Source organism: Pseudophryne corroboree, chromosome 9 (genome assembly GCF_028390025.1).
Source record: "Pseudophryne corroboree isolate aPseCor3 chromosome 9, aPseCor3.hap2, whole genome shotgun sequence".
Taxonomy (NCBI): Eukaryota; Metazoa; Chordata; class Amphibia; order Anura; family Myobatrachidae; genus Pseudophryne; species Pseudophryne corroboree.
Window position 1 is genome coordinate 430,930,028 of NC_086452.1, and position 23,836 is coordinate 430,953,863.

Here is a 23,836-nt window from a genome sequence, read left to right on the forward strand (position 1 = left end):
ACGGGCGCTCTTCACACCATCGTAAGGGGCTATGCCCCCTTAACCCTTGCATGCCCTTGCGGTGTGCAATATTTGTATTATATGGGGTATTACCTCCAATCACAATTGTGTGAGTGGTTAAATATTGCACGGACAAAGGGCGTGCAATGGTTAAGGGGTCGTAGCCCCTTGCAACGGCATGAACACTGCACGCAGGGCCGGATTAATCACCTAGTATGTGCTGTGGTTGGGGGAGACGCGGATGGGGGAGGAGTTCCGGGGGTGCCGCGGGTGGGGGAGGGGTGGTTGCGGAGGTGGCGCGGGTGGGGGAGTGGAGGGTGCAGTGGGTGGGGATCCGGAGCCACCGCAGGTGCGGGGGTGCCGTGGGCGGTGGAGAGGTGGGTGCTGCGGGTGGGGGAGGGGGTCCAGAGCCACCGTGGGTGGTGGAGGGGGGGGGGAGGTACTGCAAGTGGGGGAGGGGCGGGTAATGTTTCTCCTGCTTCTCCTCCTGGAAGCAGCTAGGCTGCTGTCCTCCCTTTGGCAGTGGCTCTCCCGGAGACTCGAACAGCAGCCAATCACAATTGTTAACGCCGGTGTCCCAACGCGCCGCTTTACAGAGAAGAAGATGCACTCAATAAACTACAGCTCCCAGCAGACCTTAGCACCAGAATTCTTCGGCGCTAAGGGCTGCTGGGAGCTGTAGTTTATTTAGTGCATCTACTTCCCTGTAATGTGATGCATTGGAACACCGGCGCTAACAATAGTGATTGGCTGGCAGAACGGACTGACTCGCTGAATCAATGTAAAAGGTGAGAGTGCAGTGTCAGTGACACTGCACACCCAATGCACTGCACAGCACTGTCATCTTTTACATTGATTCAGCGTCCAGACATTACCCTCCGCGATATCACCCACTCTATCCATTACATTAGCCATCTCGGGGCTTCCATGCCGGCAGGCCAGGTGCTGTGTTGCGGAGTCAGGGCCTCTGGGGATCTGGTCATGGCTGTTGCGGGGAGGCACTTCTGTGACATCTCGCGCAGAGGAGGCTCCGGGACTCAGTGAGTATGCAGCGCAAGGAGGGCTATGAAAGCTTTCCGCTGCGCCGCTTTCATACACATTTATGCCGGTGGCCGCAGGAGCTTTTGTTCCACGTGTGCCGCAGCTAGGGATTGAGGATTGTTGATGCCGGAGGGGGCAGGCGGACTGGCAGCAGGACATAGGGACAGAGGCGTTTCTAGAGAGGAGGGGACCCGTGTGCAGACTCCGTGTGTGGGCCCCCTCCTCTCCTGTAGCCGTCACCGCCGCTGCTAGCGCTCTCAGCGCTGAGACTCTGGCACAGTGCCAGAGTCTACCGCACATGTGCAGAACTCTGAAAAATGCCCGCTGCGCCATTTTTCCGGACTCCTGCACATGTGCTGTGCCAGAGTCTCTAGTGCTCAGTGCGCTAGCAGCGGCGGTGACGGCTACAGGAGAGGAGGGGACCCACACACAGTCGCCGATGGATGCCGGAAAGGTAAGTATAGGAGAAATGGGTGCAGTGTGGGTACTAGACCCAGGGGCCCATGTGCACTGCACCCACCCATTATAGACAAGCCAATGCATAGAGGGTGATTCCGACCTGATCGTAGCTGTGCTAAATCTAGCACATCTACGACCAGCTTCCCTGACATGTGGGGGGACGCCCAGCACAGCCCCCCCCCCCCCCCCCCCCCACACACACACACACACACACGTACAAAAGCATCGCACAGCGGTGATGCGGACCATGGGGAATAGCGGCTCCGCAGGAGACTGGGCACAAAAGTAAAAGCTTGAACTAGCTGGTGTGCACTGGCTCCTCCCCCTATGACCCTCCTCCAAGCCTCAGTTAGATTCTTGTGCCCGAACGAGAAGGGTGCATGCTAGGTGGCTCTCCTGAGCTGCTTAGAGTAAAAGTTTATTTTAGGTTTTTTATTTTCAGTGAGTCCTGCTGGCAACAGGCTCACTGCATCGTGGGACTAAGGGGAGAAGAAGCGAACTCACCTGCGTGCAGAGTGGATTGGGCTTCTTAGGCTACTGGACATTAGCTCCAGAGGGACGATCACAGGTTCAGCCTGGATGGGTCCCGGAGCCGCGCCGCCGGCCCCCTTACAGAGCCAGAAGAACGAAGAGGTCCGGTGAAATCGGCGGCAGAAGACGTTCCTGTCTTCAACTAAGGTAGCGCACAGCACTGCAGCTGTGCGCCATTGCTCTCAGCACACTTCACACTCCGGTCACTGAGGGTGCAGGGCGCTGGGGGGGAACGCCCTGAGACGCAATAAAAACTGAAATACCTTAGGATGGCAAAAGAAATACATCACATATAGCTCCTGGGCTATATGGATGTATTTAACCCCTGCCAGTTTTCCAGAAAAAAGCGGGAGATAAGGCCGTCGTGAAGGGGCGGAGCCTATCTCCTCAGCACACAAGCGCCATTTTCCCTCACAGTTCCGCTGGAAGGACGGCTCCCTGGCTCTCCCCTGCAGTCCCTACAGAATCAGGGTAAAAACGAGAGAGGGGGGGCACTATTGGCAGCTAAATTATAAACAGCAGCTATAAAAGGGAGTAACACTTATATAAGGTTATCCCTATATATATATATATATAGCGCTCTGGTGTGTGCTGGCAAACTCTCCCTCTGTCTCCCCAAAGGGCTAGTGGGGTCCTGTCCTCTATCAGAGCATTCCCTGTGTGTGTGCTGGGTGTCGGTACGATTGTGTCGACATGTATGAGGAGGAAAATGATGTGGAAGCAGAGCAATTGCCTGTGTTAGTGATGTCACCCCCTAGGGAGTCGACACCTGACTGGATGGTTGTATTTAAAGAACTACGTGACAATGTCAGCACTTTACAAAAAACTGTTGACGACATGAGACAGCCGACAAATCAATTAGTGCCTGTCCAGGCGTCTCAGACACCATCAGGGGCGATAAAACGCCCGTTACCTCAGTGGGTCGACCCAGACACAGATACTGAGTCCAGTGTCGACGGTGAGGAGACAAACGTAATGTCCAGTAGGGCCACACGTTACATGATCACGGCAATGAAGGAGGCATTGAACATTTCTGACACTACAAGTACCACAAAGAAGGGTATTATGTGGGGAGTAAAAAAAACTACCAGTAGCTTTTCCTGAGTCAGATGAATTAAATGAGGTGTGTGATAAAGCGTGGGTTTCCCCCGATAAAAAAGTGCTAATTTCTAATAAATTATTGGCACTATACCCTTTCCCGCCAGAGGTTAGGGCGCGTTGGGAAACACCCCCTAGAGTAGATAAAGCGCTCACACGTTTATCTAAACAAGTAGCGTTACTGTCTCCTGATACGGCCGCCCTCAAAGAACCAGCGGATAGAAGGCTGGAAAATATCCTGAAGGGTATATACACACATACTGGTGTTATACTGCGACCAGCAATCGCCTCAGCCTGGATGTGCAGCGCTGGAGTGGCGTGGTCGGATTCCCTGACTGAAAATATTGATACCCTGGATAGGGACAGTATATTACTAACTATAGAGCATTTGAAGGATGCATTACTATATATGCGTGATGCACAGAGGGATATTTGCACCCTGGCATCAAGAGTGAGTGCTATGTCCGTTTCTGCCAGAAGAGCGTTATGGACGCGACAGTGGTCAGGGGATGCGGATTCCAAACGACATATGGAAGTATTGCCGTATAAAGGGGAGGAGTTATTTGGGGCCGGTCTATCGGACCTGGTGGCCACGGCAACGGCCGGAAAGTCCACCTTTTTACCCCAGGTCACCTCTCAGCAGAAAAAGACACCGTCTTTTCAAACTCAGTCCTTTCGTTCCCATAAGTACAAGCGGGCAAAAGGCCACTCATTTCTGCCCCGGGGCAGAGGAAGAGGAAAAAGACTGCACCAGGCAGCCTCTTCCCAGGAGCAGAAGCCCTCCTCTGCTTCTGCCAAGTCTTCAGCATGACGCTGGGGCTTTACAAGCGGACTCGGAGACGGTGGGGGCCCGTCTCAAAAATTTCAACGCGCAGTGGGCTCACTCGCAAGTGGACCCCTGGATTCTGCAGGTAGTATCACAGGGGTACAAACTGGAATTCGAGACGTCTCCCCCTCGCCGGTTCCTGAAGTCTGCTCTACCAAAGTCTCCCTCCGACAGGGAGGCAAGTTTGGAAGCCATTCACAAGCTGTATTCCCAGCAGGTGATAATCAAGGTACCTCTCCTACAACAGGGAAAGGGGTATTATTCCACGCTGTTTGTGGTACCGAAGCCGGACGGCTCGGTGAGACCAATTTTAAATCTAAAATCCTTGAACACTTACATAAAGAGGTTCAAATTCAAGATGGAGTCACTCAGAGCAGTGATAGCAAACCTGGAAGAAGGGGACTATATGGTGTCTCTGGACATCAAAGATGCTTATCTCCACGTCCCAATCTACCCTTCTCACCAAGGGTACCTCAGGTTTGTAGTACAAAACTGTCATTATCAGTTTCAGGCGCTGCCGTTTGGGTTGTCCACGGCACCTCGGGTCTTTACCAAGGTAATGGCCGAAATGATGATTCTTCTTCGAAGAAAAGGCGTTTTAATTATCCCTTACTTGGACGATCTCCTGATAAGGGCAAGGTCCAGGGAACAGTTAGAAGTCGGAGTAGCACTATCTCAGTTAGTGTTACGTCAGCACGGGTGGATTCTAAATATTCCAAAATCGCAGCTGATTCCAACAACACGTCTCCTGTTCCTAGGAATGATTCTGGACACAGTCCAGAAAAAGGTGTTTCTCCCAGAGGAGAAGGCCAGGGAGTTATCCGAGCTAGTCAGGAATCTCCTAAAACCAGGCCAGGTGTCAGTGCATCAGTGCACGAGGGTCCTGGGAAAAATGGTGGCTTCTTACGAAGCGATTCCATTCGGAAGATTCCATGCAAGAACGTTTCAGTGGGATCTTCTGGACAAATGGTCCGGATCGCATCTTCAGATGCATCAGCGGATAACCCTGTCGCCAAGGACAAGGGTGTCTCTTCTGTGGTGGCTGCAGAGTGCTCATCTACTAGAGGGCCGCAGATTCGGCATTCAGGATTGGATCCTGGTGACCACGGATGCCAGCCTGAGAGGCTGGGGAGCAGTCACACAGGGACGAAATTTCCAGGGCTTGTGGTCAAGCATGGAAACATCTCTTCATATAAACATTCTGGAACTAAGGGCCATTTACAATGCCCTAAGTCAAGCAAAACCCCTGCTTCAGGGTCAGGCGGTATTGATCCAATCGGACAACATCACGTCAGTCGCCCACGTAAACAGACAGGGCGGCACGAGAAGCAGGAGGGCGATGGCAGAAGCTGCAAGGATTCTTCGCTGGGCGGAGAATCATGTGATAGCACTGTCAGCAGTGTTCATTCCGGGAGTGGACAACTGGGAAGCGGACTTCCTCAGCAGACACGACCTTCACCCGGGGGAGTGGGGACTTCATCCAGAAGTCTTCCAAGAGATGGTAAACCGTTGGGAAAAACCAAAGGTGGACATGATGGCGTCCCGTCTCAACAAAAAACTAGACCGATATTGCGCCAGGTCAAGGGACCCTCAGGCAATAGCGGTGGACGCTCTGGTAACACCATGGGTGTACCAGTCAGTGTATGTGTTCCCTCCTCTGCCTCTCATACCAAAAGTACTGAGAATCATAAAAAGGAGAGGAGTAAGAACTATACTCGTGGTTCCGGATTGGCCAAGAAGGACTTGGTACCCGGAACTTCAAGAGATGCTCACGGAGGAACCGTGGCCTCTACCTCTAAGAAAGGACCTGCTCCAGCAGGGGCCTTGTCTGTTCCAAGACTTACCGCGGCTGCGTTTGACGGCATGGCGGTTGAACGCCGGATCCTGAAGGAAAAAGGCATTCCAGAAGAAGTCATCCCTACCCTGATAAAGGGCAGGAAGGATGTAACCGCAAAACATTATCACCGCATTTGGCGAAAATATGTTGCGTGGTGTGAGGCCAAAGAGGCCCCTACAGAGGAATTTCAACTGGGTCGCTTCCTACATTTCCTGCAAACAGGACTGTCTATGGGCCTAAAATTAGGGTCCATTAAGGTTCAAATTTCGGCCCTGTCGATTTTCTTCCAAAAAGAACTGGCTTCGGTGCCTGAAGTCCAGACGTTTGTCAAAGGGGTACTGCATATACAGCCTCCTTTTGTGCCCCCGGTGGCACCTTGGGATCTCAATGTGGTTTTGGGGTTCCTAAAATCACATTGGTTTGAACCACTCACCACTGTGGAATTAAAATATCTCACATGGAAGGTGGTAATGCTGTTAGCCCTGGCTTCAGCCAGGCGTGTCTCAGAATTGGCTGCTTTATCTTATAAAAGCCCTTACCTGATTTTTCACAGGGATAGGGCAGAATTGAGGACTCGTCCTCAATTTCTCCCAAAGGTGGTTTCAGCGTTTCACGTGAACCAGCCTATTGTGGTGCCTGCGGCTACTAGGGACTTGGAGGACTCCAAGTTACTGGACGTAGTCAGGGCCCTGAAAATATATATTTCCAGGACGGCTGGAGTCAGGAAATCTGACTCGCTGTTTATCCTGTATGCACCCAACAAGCTGGGTGCTCCTGCTTCTAAGCAGACGATTGCTCGTTGGATTTGTAGCACAATTCAACTGGCACATTCTGTGGCAGGCCTGCCACAGCCAAAATCTGTAAAAGCCCATTCCACAAGGAAGGTGGGCTCATCTTGGGCGGCTGCCCGAGGGGTCTCGGCTTTACAACTTTGCCGAGCAGCTACTTGGTCAGGGGCAAACACGTTTGCTAAATTCTACAAATTTGATACCCTGGCTGAGGAGGACCTGGAGTTCTCTCATTCGGTGCTGCAGAGTCATCCGCACTCTCCCGCCCGTTTGGGAGCTTTGGTATAATCCCCATGGTCCTTACGGAGTCCCAGCATCCACTTAGGACGTTAGAGAAAATAAGAATTTACTTACCGATAATTCTATTTCTCATAGTCCGTAGTGGATGCTGGGCGCCCATCCCAAGTGCGGATTGTCTGCAATACTTGTATATAGTGTGACAAGAACACTGGGATAGTGTTTGAGGGCAGGTATATTTGTCCCAGGTTCTTGTCTTACATGTTTTAGAAAATGTTAACTTCTAGGAAAAATGCTTTTTGTTTTGTCTGAACCTTTTCAGTTTGCTGTAAAAGCTGGGAAAAGGCTCTGAGAGAGAGATAAGGCGAGTTCTAGACATTGGGCCCAGTTCGGGTCTTTGGCCTCACAGAGGGCTAATCAGGGTTTCAGCTGTGTAAGAGTGATATAGTGCTTCTAACCTGATTAGTATGGGCAGACTGCCTGGGAAGGCTGCAGGATCTGTGTGTGAGAGACACGCTTTCTGATGCAAGTAAGCTATACAGTATGTACTGAAGAACTCTGTGTTTTGTTTAGTGACAGTTAGGAACATCTTATGTTTAGTTAGTGCCGGACAGGCAAGGTATTTTTATTTTGGGGTTTGTTTTATTTTCTGTTTCAATAAAACTGGCCGGGGTCAGTTGTACCAGAAACTGGACTTGTGTTGTTCCTCAGCTGCTGCGGGCTGCCATATTCCCCAGGAAAAGGCACCTTGCACCCCTACAGTGTTACAACTTGGTGGAGAATGCGAGCAGGCCGTTCTGCGCATAAGTGAAAGCAGCAGCTTTGTGAGGCCTGCAGAAAACGGTGGTTTATGCAGATACAGCCCAGTGTGAAGTTACTGAGACTCACCCCTGAGGGTTTGATATATGTCCTGGGTGAAAGCAGCTGCAAAGCCGCCTGAAAAATCGGTTGACATGGAGGATCTGCTTAAAGCCTTGCTGCAAGCTACAGCGGCTCAGCAGGAGGCCAACCGACAGCAGCAGGTGGCAATGGAGGAAAATTGGAGACTACAGCAGGTGGCAATGGAGGAAAATAAGAGACAACAGCAGGCAGTTGTTGATGAACTTTACAGGCAACAGCGTCAGGATAGAGAGGCCTTAACAGAAGTGGTGCAGAGACTTGCAGCTCGGGTTGGAGATGTGGCCGTCAGTGCTCCAACCAGCTCTAGTTCTATACGAGCCAGTCACTTCCTGCAGAAAATGACAGAGGCTGATGATGTGGAGGCCTATCTGACCACGTTTGAAAGGACTGCCGAGCGTGAGAACTGGCCGAAAGCACAGTGGGCCAGTCTGCTGGCACCTTTCCTGTCAGGTGAGCCCCAAAAAGCTTACTTTGATTTAAGCCCTGCTGAGGCTCGGGACTATGATAAACTAAAGACTGAGATCCTGACCCGCCTGGGAGTCACGCTGTCAGTACGAGCGCAACGGGTGCACCGTTGGCTGTACGCCATGGAGAAGCCTCCGCGCTCCCAGATGCACGACCTTATTCAGCTAACAAAAAAATGGCTGCAGCCAGAGACATTAATCGGTCCCCAGATGGTGGAAAGAGTCGTCATGGACCGCTACTTGAGATCTTTGCCCATGGTCCTGCGCAAGTGGGTGAGCCATGGAAACCCGGGTACTGCTGACCAATTAGTGGACATGGTAGAGAGGTATTTGGCAGCAGAGGAACTACTGATGACCACCCAGCAACCCATAGGTCCTCGACAGCGCCCTTCAGTAAAGACTGGTAAGACTGTTCCGTGGGAAAACGTTGCTGGGCGGTTAAGAGAACGCAAGGCTGGAGAGACTGTAAACACTGGCCCTGGAAACAGGCCAATGGGGCTAGAACGGTCTATGCTGCCCAAATGGGTTGATAATCGTGTGGTTAAATGTTTTAGGTGTGGTATGCCAGGTCATGTTATTGCCAATTGCCCAGTCACGCAAGAACCCATGCAATGTGATGCTGCCTTTGAATGTCGCAGAATGTCTTTCTTTGCTAGGTTAGCTTGTACTGTGGTACCTTCACCTGAGCTGGAAAAACAAATGTGTGATGTGTTCTTAGAAGGTAACCGGGTAGAGGCCTTGCTAGATTCAGGAAGTTTAGTTACCCTCGTGAAAGCTGGGTTAGTGAACCCCTTAAAGGTCCAGCAAATACCTATTGGGGTAACTTGCATACATGGGGATACCCAACATTATGCCACTGCTGAGGTGAATATAGAAACTTGTTGTGGGTCAGCAATGGTTAAAGTGGGACTGGTCCCTACCTTGGTGCATGAGGCCATAATAGGGAGGGATTTTCCTCATTTTTGGAAACTGTGGGAATCACGGTTATCAACAGATGTGAGAAGTAAAAAGCCAGTTGATAATACCGGTGATTTTATGGATGTACGTGGGTCTTCGGAACTTTCTGGCCCTTTGCCTTTTGCTAGTTTGGCTGGGGAAGTGACAGATGGGGAGTCCAGTGAGGACCCTCTTGCCGGGAACAGAGACATAGTAGTTAGAACTGAAAGCGTGCCTGACCTGGAGGTAAAGAAGGATCTGTTTGCGTCTGAACAGTTAAAGGATCCTACCTTAATAAAGGCTAGAGAGAATGTTAAGATTGTTAATGGGGAACCTGTGGTACCAGGTGACAGGGTTACGTATCCCCACATGGCCATCTGTAATGAGCTCTTGTACCACATTGTCAAAAGGGGTGAGGATGTGGTGGAACAGCTGCTAGTTCCCCAGCCTTATCGGAGAACGGTACTAGATTTAGCTCATAGTCACGTTACCGCAGGACATTTAGGGGCAGAAAAAACCACTGAAAGAGTTTTACAAAGGTTCTTTTGGCCAGGGGTTTATAAAGAAGTGTCTGAATATTGTTCTTCCTGTCCTGAATGCCAGTATCATGCCCCTAGACCCCATTTCAGGAGCCCACTAGTTCCCATGCCTATTATAGAGGTCCCGTTTGACAGAATAGCCATGGATCTCGTGGGGCCCTTGTTAAAGTCTGCTCGGGGCCATCAGTATATCCTGGTAATTATGGACTATGCCACTCGATATCCTGAGGCTGTCCCTTTACGCACTATCACAACCAAGGCGATAGCTAGGGAGCTGGTGCAGGTATTTAGTAGAGTGGGAATACCAAAAGAAATTTTGACTGACCAAGGTACTCCATTTATGTCAAGGATCATGAAAGAATTGTGCAAGTTATTTAAGGTCACTCACCTCAGGACGTCCATCTACCATCCCCAAACTGACGGGTTGGTGGAAAGGTTTAATAAAACATTAAAAAGTATGTTAAAAAAGGTTGTTGAGAGAGATGGGAAAAACTGGGATTGTTTGTTGCCCTACTTGTTAATGGCCATCAGAGAAGTTCCTCAGTCCTCTACGGGGTTTTCTCCATTTGATTTGTTGTATGGTAGACACCCCAGAGGGCTGTTGGATATTGCCAAAGAGACGTGGGAAGGACAGCCCACTCCTTATAGAAGCGTTATTGAGCATGTAACACAAATGCAGGATAGGATTGCAGCCGTGGTACCTGTTGTCAGAGAGCACATGGAACAGGCCCAAAGTGCTCAACAGAGGGTCTATAACCGGAGTGCCAAGATACGGGAATTTGCTCCTGGAGATAGAGTTCTTGTTTTGGTACCCACTGTGGAAAGCAAATTCCTAGCTAAATGGCAGGGTCCATTTGAGATTAGGGAAAAAGTGAATGAGGTTAATTACAAAGTATACCAGCCGGGAAAGAGAAAACCCGAACAGATCTACCATGTTAACTTAATCAAACCCTGGAAAGATAGGTTGTCTCTGTCAGCGGAGCCTTGCCCTTCGGTGTCTTCACCCCGGTTGCTTCCCGCAGTGAAGGTGTCAGAGACATTATCAGCTGATCAGAACAATCAGGTTAAAGAATTTCTCATCCAAAATAGGGAGGTATTTTCAGAGCTGCCTGGCCGAACGACCATAATAAAACATGACATTGTCACAGAACCAGGGGTCAGGGTTCATTTAAAGCCATATAGGATTCCTGAAGCTCAGCGAGAAGCTATTTCTAAGGAAGTTAAAACCATGTTAGAACTTGGAGTCATAGAGGAGTCTAACAGTGAGTGGTCCAGTCCCATAGTGCTCATCCCGAAGCCCGACGGTAGCATACGCTTCTGTAATGACTTTCGTAAGTTAAATGAGGTGTCCAAGTTTGACGCATACCCCATGCCCCGTGTGGATGAGCTTGTAGAAAGGCTGGGAACAGCCAGGTTTCTCACCACATTGGACCTGACCAAAGGTTACTGGCAAATACCTTTATCTGATAGCGCCAAAGAAAAAACAGCCTTTTCGGTTCCGGAGGGGCTGTACCAGTATAAGATGTTACCCTTTGGGTTGCATGGGGCTCCAGCAACCTTTCAACGGGCGATGGATAAAATTTTGAGGCCCCATAGAAAATATGCAGCTGCCTATTTGGATGATGTGGTAATTCACAGTACAGACTGGGGGTCCCATTTGGTTAAAGTACAAGCAGTACTGGACTCAATCAGAGAGGCAGGGTTAACTGCTAACCCAAAGAAGTGCTGCCTCGCAATGGAGGAGGTCAAATACTTGGGCTTCACCATAGGCAGAGGTCTGATTAGGCCCCAATTGAATAAAGTTGATGCTATTCAAAACTGGCCTCGTCCAGTGAATAAAAAGCAGGTAAGGGCTTTTTTGGGAATTACTGGGTACTATAGACGGTTTATTCCTAATTTTGCGACCACAGCGGTGCCGTTGTCAGACCTTACCAAAGGGAAGCAGTCAAATGTGGTGAAATGGAACCCTGATGCAGAAAAGGCGTTCCAAGCATTAAAAGTGGCTTTGTGTTCACAACCGGTGTTGATAACACCAGATTTTTCAAAAGAATTTGTGGTACAGACAGATGCCTCAGAGGTAGGGATAGGTGCTGTGCTGTCCCAAACCAGAGATGGGGACGAACACCCTATCATTTATTTGAGTAGGAAACTCAATGAGCATGAAAAAAGGTATGCCATTGTGGAAAAGGAGGCTTTGGCCATTAAGTGGGCACTAGATACCTTGAGATATTACCTCTTGGGTAGACAATTCAGACTAGTGACAGACCATGCCCCTTTAAAATGGATGTATGTAAATAGAGGCAAGAATGCTCGTGTAACTAGATGGTTTCTAGCGTTGCAGGACTTTAAGTTTACTGTCGAACATAGACCGGGAACACAATTGGCCAACGCAGATGCATTGTCTCGCATCTTCTGTTTGGGGGCTACAAGTGTTCCGGCCCCTAGGTCGAAACAGGGGAGGGGGATATGTGACAAGAACACTGGGATAGTGTTTGAGGGCAGGTATATTTGTCCCAGGTTCTTGTCTTACATGTTTTAGAAAATGTTAACTTCTAGGAAAAATGCTTTTTGTTTTGTCTGAACCTTTTCAGTTTGCTGTAAAAGCTGGGAAAAGGCTCTGAGAGAGAGATAAGGCGAGTTCTAGACATTGGGCCCAGTTCTGGTCTTTGGCCTCACAGAGGGCTAATCAGGGTTTCAGCTGTGTAAGAGTGATATAGTGCTTCTAACCTGATTAGTATGGGCAGACTGCCTGGGAAGGCTGCAGGATCTGTGTGTGAGAGACACGCTTTCTGATGCAAGTAAGCTATACAGTATGTACTGAAGAACTCTGTGTTTTGTTTAGTGACAGTTAGGAACATCTTATGTTTAGTTAGTGCCGGACAGGCAAGGTATTTTTATTTTGGGGTTTGTTTTATTTTCTGTTTCAATAAAACTGGCCGGGGTCAGTTGTACCAGAAACTGGACTTGTGTTGTTCCTCAGCTGCTGCGGGCTGCCATATTCCCCAGGAAAAGGCACCTTGCACCCCTACAGTGTTACAATAGTTATTGTTACAAAATTCGGGTTATTATTGTTGTGAGCCATCTTTTCAGAGGCTCCTTCGTTTATCATGCTGTTAACTGGGTTCAGATCACAGGTTGTACGGTGTGATTGGTGTGGCTGGTATGAGTCTTACCCGGGATTCAAAATCCTTCCTTATTGTGTACGCTCGTCCGGGCACAGTATCCTAACTGAGGCTTGGAGGAGGGTCATAGGGGGAGGAGCCAGTGCACACCAGCTAGTTCAAGCTTTTACTTTTGTGCCCAGTCTCCTGCGGAGCCGCTATTCCCCATGGTCCTTACGGAGTCCCAGCATCCACTACGGACTATGAGAAATAGAATTATCGGTAAGTAAATTCTTATTTTTGTACTTGAAGAGTATCTCCCAGCCAGCGCAGCTCCTTCGGATGGCCGGGAGTTACTCGTCGCTGCCCGGGTCGCAGTGGCTGCATGTGACATCAAGGTCCGAAAAACGCCTGCGTTGGCCGTGCCGCCCCTCCCACCCAGCGACCGCCTCTGCCTGTCAATCAGGCAGATGTGATCGCTAGGTACTTCGGAGCATGCGCAGTTCTGACCTGATCGTTGTGCTGCGATGAACTGCAGCGAGCGATCAGGGCAGAATGACCCCCATAGCACACTACAGTAAAAGTTTTTTTTTCTCCCCTATCTGCAGTACAGAGACTTGCTGTAGGTGCAGCGGCAGACCCTCCAGCTGCACCTTTTTGGCAGGTACTGCCCCTTTTTTTTATGGTTTGTACCGATTTTTGGCTCTCCAAACTTCCATTGAAAGTATAGGAAAAGGGGCGTGACCACGCCAATGTACCTGTGGCCACGCCCCCTTTTCGAATTTGTAGCGATTTTTATGTGTACATAGGCCTTCATTCCGAGTTGATCGCTAGCTGCTTTCGGTCGCAGCGCGGCGATTAGTTGAAAAAGCGGCATTTCTGCGCATGCGTACGGCCCGCAGTACGCACGCGCAAAGTACTTTCACACAAAACTATGCCGTTTTACACATGGTCGAGCGACGCTTTTCTGTCGCTCTGTTGATCGGTGAGTGATTGACAGGAAGTGGGTGTTTCTGGGTGGTAACTGGCCGTTTTCTGGGAGTGTGCTTAAAAAAAGCAGGCGTGACTGGAGAAACGGGGGAGTGGCTGGCCGAACGCAGGGCGTGTTTGTGACGTCAAAGCAGGAACTAAACTGACTGAAGTGATCGCAAGGTAGGAGTAGGTCTGGAGCTGCTCAGAAACTGCATGAAAATTTTTACAAGCAGTTCTGCTAACCTTTCGGTCGCACTTCTGCTAAGCTAAGATACACTCCCAGAGGGCGGCGGCCTAGCGTGTGCAATGCTGCTAAAAGCTGCTAGCGAACGATCAACTCGGAATGAGGGCCATTGTTGGAGGGTATGTTGCTGCAGATGCAGTGGGCCTGTTTTGCAGAGTGGACCTGGAGCTGCAGCTCCATCAGACCCATTGTTAATCCTGCACTGGGAACATACAGCAGCCAAAGGGCAGAGCCTCCCATTGGATGTAACCTGTGTGGGAGGGTGTTTCTTGCCCAATCAGCTGTGGACTGGGTGTGATAGACCTGCTGCTAACCCAATGAGAGCTCGTAGCCACTCCCAGCGTTATACACACAGGCACAGAGTCACAGATCTGGGCGGGTGGTCTTCGGTATGCCGACTGTCGGGATCCCGGCGCACAGTATACCGGCGCCGGAATCCCGACAGGAGGCATACTGACAGATTTTCTCCCCCCCCCCCCTTCCCCCGGAGGAAGAATAAATAGCGTCACGCTGTCGGTATGCCGGCGCCGGTATGCTGGTCGCCGGGAGCCCGGCCACCGGCATACCATACTACACCCATCTGGGCTATTATATAGGAGATAGCACTATACTGGAAACTACTGAGGAGGAAAGGGATCTAGGAGTCACTATTTCAGATGACTTAAAGGCAGGTAAGCAATGTAACAAGGCAATGAGGAAGGCTAGTCAGATGCTTGGCTGCATTGGGAGGGGAATCAGCAGCAGAAAGAAGTAATAATGCCTCTGTAGAGGTCATTGGTACGGGATGTAGTTACAAAACTGGCGTTCAGGATCCCGGCGGCCAGCATGCCGACAGAGGGCCGAGGACTATTCCCACTCGTGGGTGTCCATGACACCCGTGGAGTGGGAATAGAACCTGTGGCAAACACAGTGAGCCAACGAGCATGCATCGTGGTGAGCGCAGCGAGCCCGCAAGGGGCATCATTGTGCTCGCTCCCCTGTCGACATTCTGGTGGTTGGGATCCCGGGATCAGCATGCTGACCGCCGGGATCTCGAACGCCGTTCTCGCATACCCAACGCATTGGTAAGAGACTGGAGGGAGGAGGTTCAGGGGAAATTTAAGGAAAACTTACTTAACAGAAAGGGTAGTGGAGAAGTAGAGAGTAATACAGTACAGCAATGTAAACATGCATGGGATAGACATAAGGATATCCTTACAAAGAACTAAGGTTCATATATGGTTTGAGGTAACAATATGGTTAAAAAAGGGGCAGATTGGATGGGCCGAGTGGTTCTTACCTGCCGTCACGTTCTAGGTTACTATGACTGGAGACACTGTACGGCACAGTGCTCGGCACTGAATTGTCCTACAACAGCTTCTGAATCATAGTTGTCGATTATCGTCAGGCCACATGCATCCGAGTCATACTACGCATATGCAGCGATGGTCTTGCAACTATTGGTGGTCACAGAGAGGATTTATATGTAAATACCCAGTTGTGTCAAAACTGCTTTCAGGGCATGTCTCAGCCTGCACATGCGATCCCGTACAAATGAAATACGGCTGATTATTGGAGGATCTGTGATAGCGCTGCGTCTCTATACGCAGTTGCTGAGATTAGCACAGCCGCTAGTGGGCTTCTTCGTATAAATTCAGCCCACTGACACATCTGCATATTTTTGTACAGTATCTTTTCCAGGTGATAAAAGCTGCAATAATAATAATAATAATAATCTTATTTCTCTATCGTCCTAGTGGATGCTGGGGTTCCTGAAAGGACCATGGGGAATAGCGGCTCCGCAGGAGACAGGGCACAAAAAGTAAAGCTCTAGGATCAGGTGGTGTGCACTGGCTCCTCCCCCTATGACCCTCCTCCAAGCCCCAGTTAGATTTTTGTGCCCGGCCGAGAAGGGTGCAATCTAGGTGGCTCTCCTAAAGAGCTGCTTAGAAAAGTTTAGCTTAGGTTTTTTATTTTACAGTGAGTCCTGCTGGCAACAGGATCACTGCAACGAGGGACTTAGGGGAGAAGAAGTGAACTCACCTGCGTGCAGGATGGATTGGCTTCTTGGCTACTGGACATTAGCTCCAGAGGGACGATCACAGGTACAGCCTGGATGGTCACCGGAGCCTCGCCGCCGGCCCCCTTGCAGATGCTGAAACGAGAAGAGGTCCAGAATCGGCGGCAGAAGACTCCTCAGTCTTCTTAAGGTAGCGCACAGCACTGCAGCTGTGCGCCATTTTCCTCTCAGCACACTTCACACGGCAGTCACTGAGGGTGCAGGGCGCTGGGAGGGGGGCGCCCTGGGAGGCAAATGAAAACCTTTTTTGGCTAAAAATACCTCACATATAGCCTCTGGGGGATATATGGAGATATTTAACCCCTGCCAGAATCCGTTAAGAGCGGGAGACGAGGCCGCCGAAAAAGGGGCGGGGCCTATCTCCTCAGCACACAGCGCCATTTTCCCTCACAGAAAGGCTGGAGGGAAGGCTCCCAGGCTCTCCCCTGCACTGCACTACAGAAACAGGGTTAAAACAGAGAGGGGGGGCACTAATTTGGCGTTAGAAATATATAAAAAAGATGCTATAAGGGAAAACACTTATATAAGGTTGTCCCTATATAATTATAGCGTTTTTGGTGTGTGCTGGCAAACTCTCCCTCTGTCTCTCCAAAGGGCTAGTAGGTCCTGTCCTCTATCAGAGCATTCCCTGTGTGTGTGCTGTGTGTCGGTACGTGTGTGTCGACATGTATGAGGACGATGTTGGTGAGGAGGCGGAGCAATTGCCTGTAATGGTGATGTCACTCTCTAGGGAGTCGACACCGGAATGGATGGCTTATTTAGGGAATTACGTGATAATGTCAACACGCGCCAAGGTCGGTTGACGACATGAGACGGCCGACAAACAATTAGTACCGGTCCAGACGTCTCAAAAACACCGTCAGGGGTTTTAAAACGCCCGTTTACTTTAGTCGGTCGACACAGACACAGACAGGGACACTGAATCCAGTGTCGACGGTGAATAAACAAACGTATTCCTTATTAGGGCCACACGTTAAGGGCAATGAAGGAGGTGTTACATATTTCTGATACTACAAGTACCACAAAAGAGGGTATTATGTGGGATGTGAAAAAACTACCGTAGTTTTTCCTGAATCAGATAAATTAAATGAAGTGTGTGATGATGCGTGGGTTCCCCCCGATAGAAAATATGGGCGGTATACCCTTTCCCGCCAGAAGTTAGGGCGCGTTGGGAAACACCCCTTAGGGTGGATAAGGCGCTCACACGCTTATCAGAACAAGTGGCGGTACCGTCTATAGATAGGGCCGTCCTCAAGGAGCCAGCTGACAGGAGGCTGGAAAAATATCATAAAAAGTATATACACACATACTGGTGTTATACTGCGACCAGCGATCGCCTCAGCCTGGATGTGCAGAGCTGGGGTGGCTTGGTCGGATTCCCTGACTAAAAATATTGATACCCTTGACAGGGACAGTATTTTATTGACTATAGAGCATTTAAAGGATGTATTTCTATATATGCGAGATGCACAGAGGGATATTTGCACTCTGGCATCAAGAGTAAGTGCGATGTCCATATCTGCCAGAAGATGTTTATGGACACGACAGTGGTCAGGTGATGCAGATTCCAAACGGCACAAAGGTGTATTGCCGTATAAAGGAAGAGGAGTTATTTGGGGTCGGTCCATCGGACCTGGTGGCCACGGCAACTGCTGGAAAATCCACCGTTTTTACCCTAAGTCACATCTCTGCAGAAAAAGACACCGTCTTTTCAGCTTCAGTCCTTTCGTCCCTATAAGAGTCATATCTGCCCAGGGATAGAGGAAAGGGAAGAAGACTGCAGCAGGCAGCCCATTCCCAGGAACAGAAGCGTTCCACCGCTTCTGACAAGCTCTCAGCATGACGCTGAGACCGTACAGGACCCCTGGATCCTACAAGTAGTATCCCAGGGGTACAGTTTGGAATGTCGAGACGTTTCCCCTGCGCAGGCTCCTGAAGTCTGCTTTACCAAGGTCTCCCTCCGACAAGGAGGCAGTATGGGAAAAAATTCACGAGCTGTATTCCCAGCAGGTGATAATTAAATTACCCCTCCTACAACAAGAAAAGGGGGTATTATTCCACACTATATTGTGGTACTGAAGCCAGAAGGCTAGGTGAGACCTATTCTAAATCTAAAAAAATGTGAACACTTACAAAGGTTCAAATCAAGATGGAGTCACTCAGAGCAGTGATAACGAACCGGGAAGAAGGGGACTATCTGGTGTCCCGAGACATCAGGGATGCTTACCTCCATGTCCCAAATTTGCCCTTATCACTAAGGGTACCTCAGGTTCGTGGTACAGAACTGTCACTATCAGTTTCAGACGCTGCCGTTTGGATTGTCTACGGCACCCCGGGTCTTTACCAAGGTAATGGCCGAAATGATGGTTCTTCTTCGAAGAAAAGGCGTCTTAATTATCCCTTACTTGGACGATCTCCTGATAAGGGCAAAGTCCAGGGAACAGTTGGAGGTCGGAGTAGCACTATCTCGGATACTGTTACAACAGCAGGGGTGGATTCTAAATATTCCAAAATCGCAGCTGATCCCGACAACAAGTCTCCTGTGCTTAGGGATGATTCTGGACACAGTCCAGAAAAAGGTGTTTCTCCCGGAAGAGAAAGCCAGGGAGTTATCCGAGCTAGTCAGGAACCTCCTAAAATCAGTGCATCATTGCACAAGGGCCATGGTAAAAAAATGGTGACTTCCTTCGAAGCAATTCCAGTCGGCAGATTTCATGCAAGAACTTTTCAGTGGGATCTGCTGGACAAATGGTCCGGATCGCATCTTCAGATGCATCAGCGGATAACCCTATATCCAAGGACAAGGGTGTCTCTCCTGTGGTGGTTACAGAGTGCTCATCTTCTAGAGGGCCGCAGATTCGGCATTCAGTTTTGGATGTTGGTGACCACGGAGGCCAGCCCGAGAGCCTGGGGAGCAGTCACACAAGGAAAAAATTTCCAGGGAGTGTGATCAAGTCTGGAGATTTTTCTCCACATAAATATAGCTAAGGGTAAATTTATAATGCTCTAAGCTTAGCAAGACCTCTGCTTCAAGGTCAGCCGGTATTGATCCAGTGGGATAAAACATCACGGCAGTCGCCCACGTAAATAGACAGGGCGGCACAAGAAGCAGGAGGGCAGTGGCAAAAACTGCAAGGACTTTTCGCTGGGCGGAAAATCATGTGATAGCACTGTCAGCAGTGTTTCATTCCGGGAATGGAAACTGGGAAGCAGACTTCCTCAGTAGGCACGACCTCCACCCGGCAGAGTGGGAACTTCATGGGGAAGTTTTCCACATAATTGTAAACCGTTGGGAATTACCAAAGGTGGACATGATGGCGTCCCGTCTGAACAAAAAACGGGACAGGTATTGCGCCAGGTTAAGAGACCCTCAGGCAATAGCTGTGGACGTTCTGGTAACACCGTGGGTGTACCAGTCGGTGTATGTGTTCCATCCTCTGCTTTTCATACCTAAGGTACTGAGAATTATAAGACGTAGAGGAGTAAGAACTATACTCATGGCTCCGGATTGGCCAAGAAGGACTTGGTACCCGGAACTTCAAGAGATGCTCACAGAGGACTTATGGCCTCTGCCGCTAAGAAGGGACTTGTTTCAGCAAGTACCATGTCTGTTCCAAGACTTACCGCAGCTGCGTTTGACGGCATGGCGGTGGAACGCCGGATCCTAAGGGAAAAGGCATTCAGGAAGAGGTCATTCCTACCCTGGTCAAAGCCAGAAAGGAGGTGACCGCACAACATTATCACCACATGTGGCGAAAATATGTTGCGTGGTGTGAGGCCAGGAAGGCCCCACGAAGAAATTTCAACTCGGTCGATTCCTGCATTTCTTGCAAACAGGAGTGTCTATGGGCCTCAAATTGGGGTCCATTAAGGTTCAAATTTCGGCCCTGTCGATTTTTCTTCCAGAAAGAATTGGCTTCAGTTCCTGAAGTCCAGAAGTTTGTCAAGGGAGTATTGCATATACAACCCCCTTTTGTGCCTCCAGTGGCACTGTGGGATCTCAACGTAGTTCTGGGATTCCTCAAAACACATTGGTTTAAAACCAGTCAAATCTGTGGATTTGAAGCATCTCACATGAAAAGTGAACATGCTCTTGGACCTGGCCTGGACCAGGCGAGTGTCAAATTGGTGGTTTTTTTCTCAAAAAAGCCCATATCTGTTTGTCCATTCGGACAGGGCAGAGCTGCGGACTCGTCCCCAGTTCTCTCCCTAAGGTGGTGTCAGTGTTTCACCTGAACCAGCTTATTGTGGTGTCTTGCGCCTACTAGGGACTTGGAGGACTCCAAGTTGCTAGATGTGGTCAGGGCCCTGAAAATATAGGTTCCAGGACGGCTGGAGTCAGGAAAACTGACTTGCTGTTATCCTGTATGCACCCAACAAACTGGGTGCTCTTGCTTTTAAGCAGACTTTTGCTAGTTGGATGTGTAATACAATTCAGCTTGCACATTCTGTGGCAGGCCTGCCACAGCCAAAATATGTAAATGCCCATTCCACAAGGAAGGTGGGCTCATCTTGGGCGGCTGCCCGAGGGGTCTCGGCTTTACAACTTTGCCGAGCGGCTATTTAGTCAGGGGCAAACACGTTTGTAAAATCCTACAAATTTGATACCCTGGCTAAGGAGGACCTGGAGTTCTCTCATTCGGTGCTGCAGAGTCATCCGCACTCTCCCGCCCGTTTGGGAGCTTTGGTATAATCCCCATGGTCCTTTCAGGAACCCCAGCATCCACTAGGATGATAGAGAAAATAAGAATTTACTTACCGATAATTCTATTTCTCGGAGTCCGTAGTGGATGCTGGGCGCCCATCCCAAGTGCGGATTATCTGCATTACTTGTACATAGTTACAAAAATCGGGTTATTATTGTTGTGAGCCATCTTTTCAGAGGCTCCGCTGTTATCATACTGTTAACTGGGTTCAGATCACAGGTTGTACAGTGTGATTGGTGTGGCTGGTATGAGTCTTACCCGGGATTCATAAATCCTTCCTTATTGTGTACGCTCGTCCGGGCACAGTACCTAACTGAGGCTTGGAGGAGGGTCATAGGGGGAGGAGCCAGTGCACACCACCTGATCCTAGAGCTTTACTTTTTGTGCCCTGTCTCCTGCGGAGCCGCTATTCCCCATGGTCCTTTCAGGAACCCCAGCATCCACTACGGACTCCGAGAAATAGAATTATCGGTAAGTAAATTCTTATTTTATATAGCGCTCTTTCTCCAATAGGACTCAAAGCGCATAGCATAATATAGTACAGAACAGCTTTTCATAAAATACAGAGAGCATGTAGATACTAAAGGGACATCTGGTTAAAATATTGAGTGGCCGTTATGTACATTTGGCCAAGCACAGACTGGCTCATAGCCAATAGGACAGTCCTATTTACCAGCACCTCTGCGTAACCCTGACACTAAACCTAACCGTTCCTTACAGTGTAAATATCCAGTGGGATTGTCACTGTGTCACTTCTTAGACCATGAGCACCGTACAGGGGAGAGATTACCAGTTTAGGCAGCTGTCAAACGCTGTTACCATTAATTATTCACATCAGCTTGTTTTACTTCTGTCGGATTGTATCTCACGCTTGTCCTGCATAGATCCACATCTTACCCACAGTATTATCTGGTGTCCGGAATAGGGAATACTTCTATTGATTTGTAATCAGAGAGAGCTGCGGAGCATTTACTAGATGCAGCAAGCCATTATCTTGTAGTCGGCTCGCTGGAAGTGACAGCCGCACTCTTGGACAGCAGTGACGGGCCGCTGTCCTGACCACTATCTAAGATGTCACATTTAAATGTTTCTCCCATTACCAAGTCAAGATCACAATGCCTTATGTCCAGGCGGGGGAGGATGGGCTGACATCTGGCCTAGCAAGAGGATCCTGTCAGTGTCACTACCTTAATTGGCTGACAGAAACTCCCAAAGACATGGCCCCTGAGTCCCTGGGGTGGGGGGCTGAGGACATAACCTTCTTAATGCGGTCACTGGTCACCAGAGAGGCATCTCTGTCCATCCTTCCCTAGCTGATGGGTACGTCAGGGTCAGCCACCCTCTTTCTACTTTCTCCTGGTGTCAGGAAGGCCTAAGAAATGTCACATTTCCAAGTGTATTTCGTTCCCAACTGCTGCATTTTGCCTTATTTCTATAAAGTGTAAATCCCTGTTGTCTTTATAATGAACAGAGGACCTGATACAGAGATACAGTATATAGACACAGTTCACATCAATGTGAAAATATGCTAACACAGCATCTGAGACACCTCCTGCCGGCATTGCAAATCCAGGTGCTGCGTCCTAAAATGTAGCATCAGATTATGAGTGAGTCCATCGGTCATCTGTTACTCAGACTGGCCCTGGTAGCTCCGTAGACGAGGCCTGGACGTCTGCATTGGAAGACACAGGCACTGGCCTCAAGCGTTCCCAGAAAACAGGGGCGACACTCCACCATGATTGTCTGCCACGCTGCCCAGTTCAGCCCACTATCAAATGGCTACAGCCTGTCAATCAAGCTGCGGCTCAGTTGTGAGGCAGGGCCAGTTTGCACGTGGGCTGGGGTGATGGTACTTTCTCAGTTTTCAACTTTCTCTATCGTCCTAGTGGATGCTGGGGTTCCTGAAAGGACCATGGGGAATAGCGGCTCCGCAGGAGACAGGGCACAAAAAGTAAAGCTTTAGGATCAGGTGGTGTGCACTGGCTCCTCCCCCCATGACCCTCCTCCATGCCTCAGTTAGATTTTTGTGCCCGGCCGAGAAGGGTGCAATCTAGGTGGCTCTCCTAAAGAGCTGCTTAGAAAAGTTTAGCTTAGGTTTTTTATTTTACAGTGAGTCCTGCTGGCAACAGGATCACTGCAACGAGGGACTTAGGGGAGAAGAAGTGAACTCACCTGCGTGCAGGATGGATTGGCTTCTTTGGCTACTGGACATTAGCTCCAGAGGGACGATCACAGGTACAGCCTGGATGGTCACCGGAGCCTCGCCGCCGGCCCCCTTGCAGATGCTGAAACGAGAAGAGGTCCAGAATCGGCGGCAGAAGACTCCTCAGTCTTCTTAAGGTAGCGCACAGCACTGCAGCTGTGCGCCATTTCCTCTCAGCACACTTCACACGGCAGTCACTGAGGGTGCAGGGCGCTGGGAGGGGGGCGCCCTGGGAGGCAAATGAAAACCTTTTTTGGCTAAAAATACCTCACATATAGCCTCCGGGGGCTATATGGAGATATTTAACCCCTGCCAGAATCCATTAAAGAGCGGGAGACGAGCCCGCCGAAAAAGGGGCGGGGCCTATCTCCTCAGCACACAGCGCCATTTTCCCTCACAGAAAGGCTGGAGGGAAGGCTCCCAGGCTCTCCCCTGCACTGCACTACAGAAACAGGGTTAAAACAGAGAGGGGGGGCACTAATTTGGCGTTAGAAATATATAAAAGATGCTATAAGGGAAAACACTTATATAAGGTTGTCCCTATATAATTATAGCGTTTTTGGTGTGTGCTGGCAAACTCTCCCTCTGTCTCTCCAAAGGGCTAGTGGGTCCTGTCCTCTATCAGAGCATTCCCTGTGTGTGTGCTGTGTGTCGGTACGTGTGTGTCGACATGTATGAGGACGATGTTGGTGAGGAGGCGGAGCAATTGCCTGTAATGGTGATGTCACTCTCTAGGGAGTCGACACCGGAATGGATGGCTTATTTAGGGAATTACGTGATAATGTCAACACGCTGCAAGGTCGGTTGACGACATGAGACGGCCGACAAACAATTAGTACCGGTCCAGACGTCTCAGAAACACCGTCAGGGGTTTTAAAACGCCCGTTTACTTTAG

The 23,836-nt window shown here is 49.7% G+C and overlaps 1 protein-coding gene across 3 annotated transcripts in view; it reads left to right on the forward strand.

The window, feature by feature from the left end:
- PDZRN3 (PDZ domain containing ring finger 3) overlaps positions 1-23,836 on the forward strand; it is a 369,995-nt gene that overhangs the window by 318,262 nt on the left and 27,897 nt on the right. The window lies entirely within an intron of this gene.